We start from the raw sequence: 8,719 nt of genomic DNA, 5'->3' as shown, positions 1-8,719 counted from the left end.
GTACCATGACATCTGGCTGGTCACCCTCCCACTTCAGAATGCTGTGCACACTATCATAGACATCTCTGACCCTGGCATCCGGGAGGCAACAAACCATCTGGGAGTCTCTGTCACGACCATATAACCTCCTTTCTGTAGCTCTAACTACTGAGTTCCGTATCACTACCGCTCTCCTCTTCTTCCACCCTCCCTTCTGCACTGCAGAACCAGACTCAGTGCCAGAAATACAGGCACACATAAATACATTACACCTACAGTATATACAAGGATACTCATACAAACACTCAGAAACTTAAACACTTTTCTCATACTGATGTACACACACACACACACACACACACACACACACACACACACACACATATACACACACACACACACACACACACACACACCCCCTGACGAAGGGTTCCGGCCCGAAGCGTTGACTGATCGTTTCCACAGATGCTGCCCAACCTGCTGAGTTCCTCTAGCGTGTTGTGTGTGTTGCTAATGCAACTATAGCTGTCTTCCTAACTCTACAAAGCAGAGACACCTAGCAGGATTGGCAATGTCATAGTGGGGGAGTCTAACACCAGAGGGCACAGGTTTCATGTCAGAGGGGCTGAGGGGCAGGATTTAAAGGGGATGCCAGGGGCCAGTTTTACACCCTGTGGGTGGTGGGTGTATGAAATGAGCTGCCAGAGGAGGTGGTAGAGGTTGGTACAACTAGACAGGTTTGTGGATTAGAAAGGTTCAGAGGGATATGGGCCAAGCACAGGTGAGTGGGATAAATAGGTAGATGCTAAAGGAATCACTGGAAAATCATTAATGGGAACATATGTAATGTGGCCTACAAAAATGCAATTGAAATTATAAATTAATGATGGTAAAATGGATTAATTTAGAGTGAGTGGAGGGATTGAGTGGGATAAAGTCATGCTGGAAGAAGGAGCTTTGGCTGGAGCAGCAATAATCAAATGAGGCCAGGATGGATGGGAAGTCCAGAGGAGCTGATAAGATCAGATGAGTCTGAACAGAAAGACAAAGTACATAAATTACAGCAGCCTTTGTATGAATAACAGGGGAAGGTGATGTCTGGTGAAAGAAGTGCAAAGTTCTGTTAGCAGTGGGAGGCAGAATCAAGAAGCAAGAATCAGAGTCTGCAGTTGAAGGTGCGGCTCTGCTGAAGTTGTGAAATCTACATGTAACATCGATTACAGAACATAGAATAGTACAGCACAGTATAGGTGTCATTCTGTTAATGATCACAATCTAAAACTTTCCTCCCACATAGCCCCTAACCTTCCACATTTCATTAGTCAATGTGCCTATATAGGAGTGTCTTAAATGTCCATACTGTACCTGTCTCTACCACACACCCACCATTCTCTGTATAAAACAATGGTTCTCAAATGCCTTTTTATGGTATGGAACCTTCCCATTAACTAAGGACCCCAGGTTTGGAACCCCCAGTGCAAAACAAAACTACCTCTGAAATCTCCCATCTCTACTTTCCTCCAATCACCTGAAAAAGATGACCTGTAGCATTAGCCATTGCCTCCCTAGGGGAAAAAGACACTAACTGTCCACACCATCTATGCCTCCTAGCATCTTATACACCTCTATCAAGTGACCTCTCAACCTGCTTAGCTCCAAGGAGGAACGGCCCTGGTTGTTCATCCTGTCCCACTGAAGCATGTTCTCTAATCTAAACAGCACCCTATAAATCTCCTCTGCATCTACATCCTTCCTATAATGAGGTAACTAGAACTGACATCGATGCTACAATTAGCTTTGTAACATGAATACCATAAATCGCTGGAATTATTTTTGTGGGCTGCAGACCAGCTTTTAAGTCTCACCTGAGGCACTTCCCAGTTCCCACTGTAACGGAGCCCAAAGAAACCAACCCACCACGGCTGTCTGAGAGCAGTGCTGTCCTGAACTGATAATTAAGAGGGTGAAGGCACTGCATGTGAAGCTGGATATTTAAAAAATACATTTATCACAAATTACATTTTACAATATAACAATAATTTGCATTTTACAACACAACAATAATTTTATAAACCTCTATCAGCTTTACTCAGAGCCTTCACTGGTTCAGAGCAAACACGCCAAGTTTGTCCAACCACACCTTATAGTTTGTGCCTTCTAACACAACAGCGTCCCAGTGAACCTCTTTGGCAACCTCTGCAAAGACCACTTCCATTTCTCTAAGGGGGCATCCAGAACTGCACACAATATTTCAAATACGCGGTGACTGAAATTTTATACATCTGGTACCTCACCTCCTGCCTATTACACTCAGTGTCCCAATCATGACATCTGGAATGACTTTCATTTTCTTTACCTCCTGATCTGTTTGCGCGATAACCTTCAATAAGCTCTGGAAATGGCCCCGAAGATCACTTCTGAGAATACCAGCACTGTTGAGAATACAATTATCAACATTCCTCTTTCACCGTGAAAAATTTCATGGACTGAACAAAGGTGTGGAGGAGTGGCATAATTCCCAGGAAGAGAGAAAAAAAAAGAGGTTAAACATCAGAATCCGAGCCTCAGAGGAGGGACTGAATGATATCACAAGATAATTCATCCTCTCTAACACAATGAACACCCACTCAGGCACTGAACGAGAGTCCTCTATAAATAATCACAGCATTATCACAGAATGAATCACAAAATCACAGAAACATGTGTCAGCTACAGTTAACTTGACAAGATTAAAATGAAAAGACAAGGGTTTAACAGCACACAAAATGTTGGAGGAACTCAGAAGGCCAGGAAGCATCTATGTAAAAGAGTATAGTCAATGTTTCGGGCGAAGAATCTTCATCAGGATGTTTCAGCCTTGAAACGTCAACTATACTCTTTTCTATTAATGCTACGTGGCCTGCTGATTTCCTTCAGCATTTTGTGTGTTTTTTGGATTTCCAATATCTGCAGATTTTCTCTTGTTTGTGATAGAGCTTAACAATCTTAGTTAAAATATTGATTAATTAATACAGGTGCTCAAAATTCCTAGAGGCTCAGTGCTCTGGCAAGCCACAGGGCTCATGACATTTCCATTTATCCACCAATTCTGTAAATGATTTATATCCCACTGGATACCTTGCCATCCTACACTCTGTAGAACTCTACAGATCTTTGTATCATCTACAAACTTTCTGACCTAGCCACACATATTTGGAGAGATGGGAATGGGTGTGGAATCTTTATGGAGCTGGTGAAAGGAAAAAGTGGGATTTGCTAATACATGAGGACATCTATTAAATGTGAGTGGAGGAAAGGTTGGGAGAGCTGTCAGAGGTCAGGTTTTTACATGGAGGATCATTAGTCTCTTGTATGCACTGCAGGGGAGGTGTTGGAGGTTGATGCACTGACTGGGGCCTTTTAAGAGACTCTTAAATGGCACATGGAGGAAAGACAAATGGAGTGCTGTCGGCTGTGTAGGAGGGGATAGTTAGATAGATCCTGGAGTAAGTTTATATAAATCAGTACAACAATATGGGCTGAAGGTCCTGTACTGTGTTGTAATGTTCAATGTTCTATGATCTATTGAATTCAGAGATCAGTGGGATGGAAGTTGAGAGTCAAGGAAAATGTTCTGGCTCCGTCAGGAGCGTTGGAATTGAAATAGGTGAGAAGTGGTCAAGGGCCCTGTACGCTGTGTGAGGTGATAAGGGGTAGTGATAAAATGGACAGGGTGCCGAAGTTGTGAGAAATTGTATAATTTCTGTTGACTCGCTCACCCAGCAAACACGAGGTGCTGCAGGTTTGGAAAGTTGATCCAGGGTAGGTCTTTCACAATGAGCAGTAGGGCCTTGGCAAGACTACCATGAAATGGAGTGGTGACGAAGGATTTTGGCACACCGGACTCCTTTAGTTAGAGTGCAGGAGTTGGGACGTTATGCTGCAGTCAGCAAGAATGCACCTGGAATAGCTTTTGCAGGTTTTCTCACCTTGTTGCAGGAAATACGTCATTAATTGAGAAAGTATGTGAAGAGGATTCTTCAGAAGGTTGCCAGGATTCAAGGACCTGAGTAATAGGGAGAGAGGTGTGGCTAGGTCTTCATTCTTTGGAGTGTTAGAGACTGAAATTTGTACATATACAGCTGTAAATCTCATGAGAGAGCACATACTGTATAGGGTGAACATGCAAAGTCATTATCCCCAGGGGAAAGCAGCCCAAAACGAGTGGGTGAAGTTTTAAAGGGGACCCGAGGGGCAAAAGATTTCCTTCGCCCTTATATGGAATGAGCTGCTCGAGGAAGTAGTTCAAGCAGGTACATTAACAACATTTAAAATATACTCGGGAGAGTACATGGATAGGAAAGGTTTAGAGCAGTGTTTCCCAACCCTTGTTTAGTCCAACGGACCCCAACAAAGACTCTTCATACTTGCAGCACCCATCTTAGGCAAAACATGTCTGCCGTAGGTTGACATGAGATAAATGATTCTGCTTTAAATTATTATTTGTACTTAAACCTATCTTATACTGTAACTGTGTGCTGTACAGCAACTTCGATATCAACGTGAACCCTGGGTTTGATGGCTTTTAGCATGAGTTGAAATATCTCTTTCAGGTTGTGACAACAAATGTCTTAAGTCCCCACAGGTAAGAATGTCCAAGAGTTTTCTGTTTTTTGTGAGTCTGTGGTTCACTGCACTAAATCCTCTTTCAATGTGATAGGAGGATGGAAATACAGCGAAAAGCAGTTTGCTTCTCCAAAGACTGGGAAGCTTCATATGACAGTGCAGCCACATAAAAACTGACATTTTAAAAAGGCTTTTTCATCACCTTGCATTTCGATGATTTCCTCATGCAAGCTCTCTTCCTGTTCTTCCAGCTTGTAAATAAATGGGTCAATTACTGATTCTGGAATTTCCAGGTCGTTCACATCAATGATTTAGTTCTGAAACTCCTTCTTTTGTGACTGCAGGTGTAAGCAGCACTCTTGCAAATCACTGTCCGTGATAGAGAGTGCCATATTTTTCATGCAGGGAAACTATGAGAACATTCTTCCCCTAATGTATTACATATATATTTCCAATTTTCCGGTAAAAATGGTCACTGCACACTTTTCCTGGATTAAATTGAAATTGTCGCCCCACAGTTTCATACTGAGAATGTTCATTTTGTTAGCAGTTCGACTAGGTTTGCCACATCACCATGTGCAAGTTCAATCTTGTTTCCCAACCTCTTGTCGAAATTGAGCATAACGTCAAGCACAGTATGAAAAATTCAAAAATCATTTTAAGCAGTAGCCTTTTGACAGCCAACGCACCTCAGTGTGAGAAAAAAAACAAGTATTAAAACTTTCATTCATTATTTTGGCATAACTGGTGAAATATTCTGCTATTTAATCAATGAGCTTTAATTTTGTTGAGAGCAAATATTACAAGAGTCATCCTTGAAGGAAGTCGATGGCTGAGGTTTTTGGATGCGAGATATTGACGATGATTTCCACATTGGATTGAAAACAGCCTTGGAATTAATTTTTACATAAACACCTCCTAAACCAGCAAGGTGACGCGTCAATTTATGGTGCTGCATCTGATGGAGAAGAAATCATGTTCCTACTCAGAATACTTTTATCCTCAATACACGTTTTTAACAGACTTTATTAATTACATCCTTCATATACAAGAGGAGTAAAAATCTTTACATTACATATTCGTCTAAATGTGCAATGCGCAATTTAGACCATAAGACCATAAGATCATAAGATATAGGAGAATAAGTAGGCTATTCGGCCCATGGAGTCTGCTCCGCCATTCATTCATGGGCTGATGCAATTCTTCCAGTCATCCCCACTCTCCTGCTTTCACCTCATACCCTTTGATGCCCTGGCTAATCATGAACCTATCTATCTCTTCCTTCAATGCACCCAGTGACTTGGCCTCAACAGCCGCTCATGGCAATAAATTCCACAGATTTACCACCCTCTTACTACAGTAATTTCTCCACATCTCTGTTCTAAATGGATGTCTTCAATCCTGAAGTCGTGCCCCCTTGTCCTAGACCCCCTAGGGGGTCTACGATGGCAAATAACTTCGCCATATCTAATCTGTTCAGCCTTTTCGCCATTCATAATGTTTCAATGAGATACCCCCATCCTCCCGCCATTCTCCTGAACTCCAGGGAATACAGCCCAAGAGCTGCCAAACATTCCTCATATGGTAACCCTTTTGTTCCTGGAATCATTCTTGTGAATCTTCTCTGAACCCTCTCCAATGTCACTGTATCCTTTCTAAAATAAGGAGCCCAAAACTGCACACAATACTCCAAGTGTGGTGCCGCGAGTACCTTATAGAACCTCAACATCACATCCCTGCTCTTATATTCTATACCTCTAGAAATGAATACCAACATTGCATTCGCCTTCTTCACCACTGATTCAGCCTGGAGGTTAACCTTTAGGGTATCCTGCACAAGGACTCCCAAGTCTATTTGCATCTCTGCATTTTGAATTCTCTCACCATCTAAATAAGTGTCTAACCATTTATTTCTTCCACCAAAATGCATGGCCATACACTTTCCAACTTCGTACTTGATTTGCCACTTCTTTGCCCATTCCACTAAACTATTTAAGTCTCTCTGCAGGCTCTCTGTTTCCTCAACAACACACTCCTCCATCTATCTTTGTATCATTGGCAAATTAGCCACAAATTCATTAATCCCATAGTCCAAAGCATTGACATACATTTTAAAAAGCAGCAATCCCAATACTGAGCCCTGTGGAGCTCCCCTGCTAACCAGCAACGAGCCAGAAGAAGGATCCCTTTATTCCCACTCTCTGTTTTCTGCTGAACAACCAATACCACATCGATACTAATAACTTCCATGCATTTCCATAGTCTCCTGGCTTGCTAAGCAGCCTTCTGTGCGGCACCTTGTCAAAGGCCTTCTGAAAATCTAGTACACAACATCTAATGCATCTTCTTTGTCTACCCTGCTTGTAATTTCCTCAAAAGACTGCAGTAGGTTAGTCAGGCGGGATTTCCCTTTCAGGAAGCCATGCTGGCTTTGGCCTATCATGTCACGTTCCTCCAATGTGCTCCATAATCCCATCCCCAACAATGTATTCCAACAACTTGACAACCACAGACATTGGGCTAACAGGTCTATAGCTTCCTTTCTGCTGCCTCCCTCCCTTCTTAATTAGCAGAGTAACATTTACAATTTTCCGGTCATCCGGTACAATGCCAGAATCTATCAATTCTTGAAAGATCATTGTTAATGCATCTGCAATCTCTCCAGCTACTTCCTTCGGAACCAAAGGGTGCATTCCATCATGCCCAGGAGACTTATCCACCCTCTGACCATTAATTGGCCTGAGCACCTTCTCAGTCGTAAGTTTCACTGCACATACTTCACTTCCCTGACACTCTTGAATGTTCGGTATACAGCAGATGTCTTCCACTGTGAAGACTGATGCAAAATATACATTCAGTTCCTTTGTCATCTCTGCATCTCTCATTAGAATATCTCGTGTTTTTTTTTATTGGTCCTTTAACTACCCTCAGCTATCTACTACCCTTTTATACTGAAAAAAACTTTTAGTATCTTCTTTGATATTAGTCGCCAGCTTCTTTTTATAATTCATCTTTTCCTTCCAGATGTCCTTATTAGTTTCCTTCAGTAAGTTTTTAAAAGCTCCCCAATCGCCTATCTTCCCACTAGCTTTGGCTTCCTTGTATGCCCTCTCTTCTGCTTTTACTTTGGCTCTGACTTTACTTGTCAGCTACAGAAGTGTCCTTCTTCTATTCGAAAAATTCTGCTTATTTGTAATATATCTGTCTTGCACTTCCCTCATTTTTTCACAGAAACCCCAGCCATTTTTGCTCTGCCGTCCTTCCTGCTGGTGTCCTTTTTCACTCAACCTTGGCCAGTTTCCCTCTTATGCCATTGTAATTTCCTTTTTTTCCACTGAAATGCTGACACATTGGAATCTAGTTTCGTCTTCTCAATTTTCAATGTGAACTCAATCATATTGTAATCACTGTACCCTAAGGGTTCCTTAACCTTAAGCTCTCTTATCACCTGCATATCATTGCACAACACCCAATCCAGCAGAGCCGATCCCCTAGAGGGCTGAACAATAAGTAGTTCTAAAAAGCCAACCTTTAGCCATTTTGCAAATTCTCTCTCTTGTATCAAAACCAGTATTGGCCTGGTTTTCCCAACCCACTTTCATGTTAAAATCCTCAACATTTATAATGACGTTGTCCGTCTGACACGTCTATTTCTATCTCCTGATGCAATTTGCAATCCACATCTTGGCTGCTCTTTGCAGGCTTGTCTACAATTGCTTTTAGGGTGCTTTTACCCTTGTTATTTCTTAGCTCAACCCAGTGACTCTAGACCTTCCGATCCTCTGTCATCCCTTTCTAATGATTTAATATTATTTCTTATCCACGGGGCCTCACCACCCCCTTTTCCTACTAACCTATCTTTCTAATGCACCGTATACCCTTGGACGTTCAGTTCCAAATGGAAGCCATCCTTGAGCCAAGTTCAGAGATGGCCACAATGGTCATACTTACCAATCTGTGGCTGAATTTCAAGATCGTTCATTTTATTTCGTATGCTGTGTGCATTCAGTACAACATTTTCAGTCCAGTGTTTCTTGCTTTCTGTTTTAACTGCACCACGCCTCTAATGCCCTGTAAATCATCCCACTGGCTGTGATTATGCCTCATCTCCTGCTTGTCCTTTCTAACATTTCTG

The sequence above is a fragment of the Mobula hypostoma genome, chromosome 8 (genome assembly GCF_963921235.1).
Source record: "Mobula hypostoma chromosome 8, sMobHyp1.1, whole genome shotgun sequence".
In the NCBI taxonomy this organism is placed as follows: Eukaryota; Metazoa; Chordata; class Chondrichthyes; order Myliobatiformes; family Myliobatidae; genus Mobula; species Mobula hypostoma.
The sequence above is the reverse complement of the archived record's forward strand: the minus strand, read 5'-3'. Positions refer to the sequence as shown.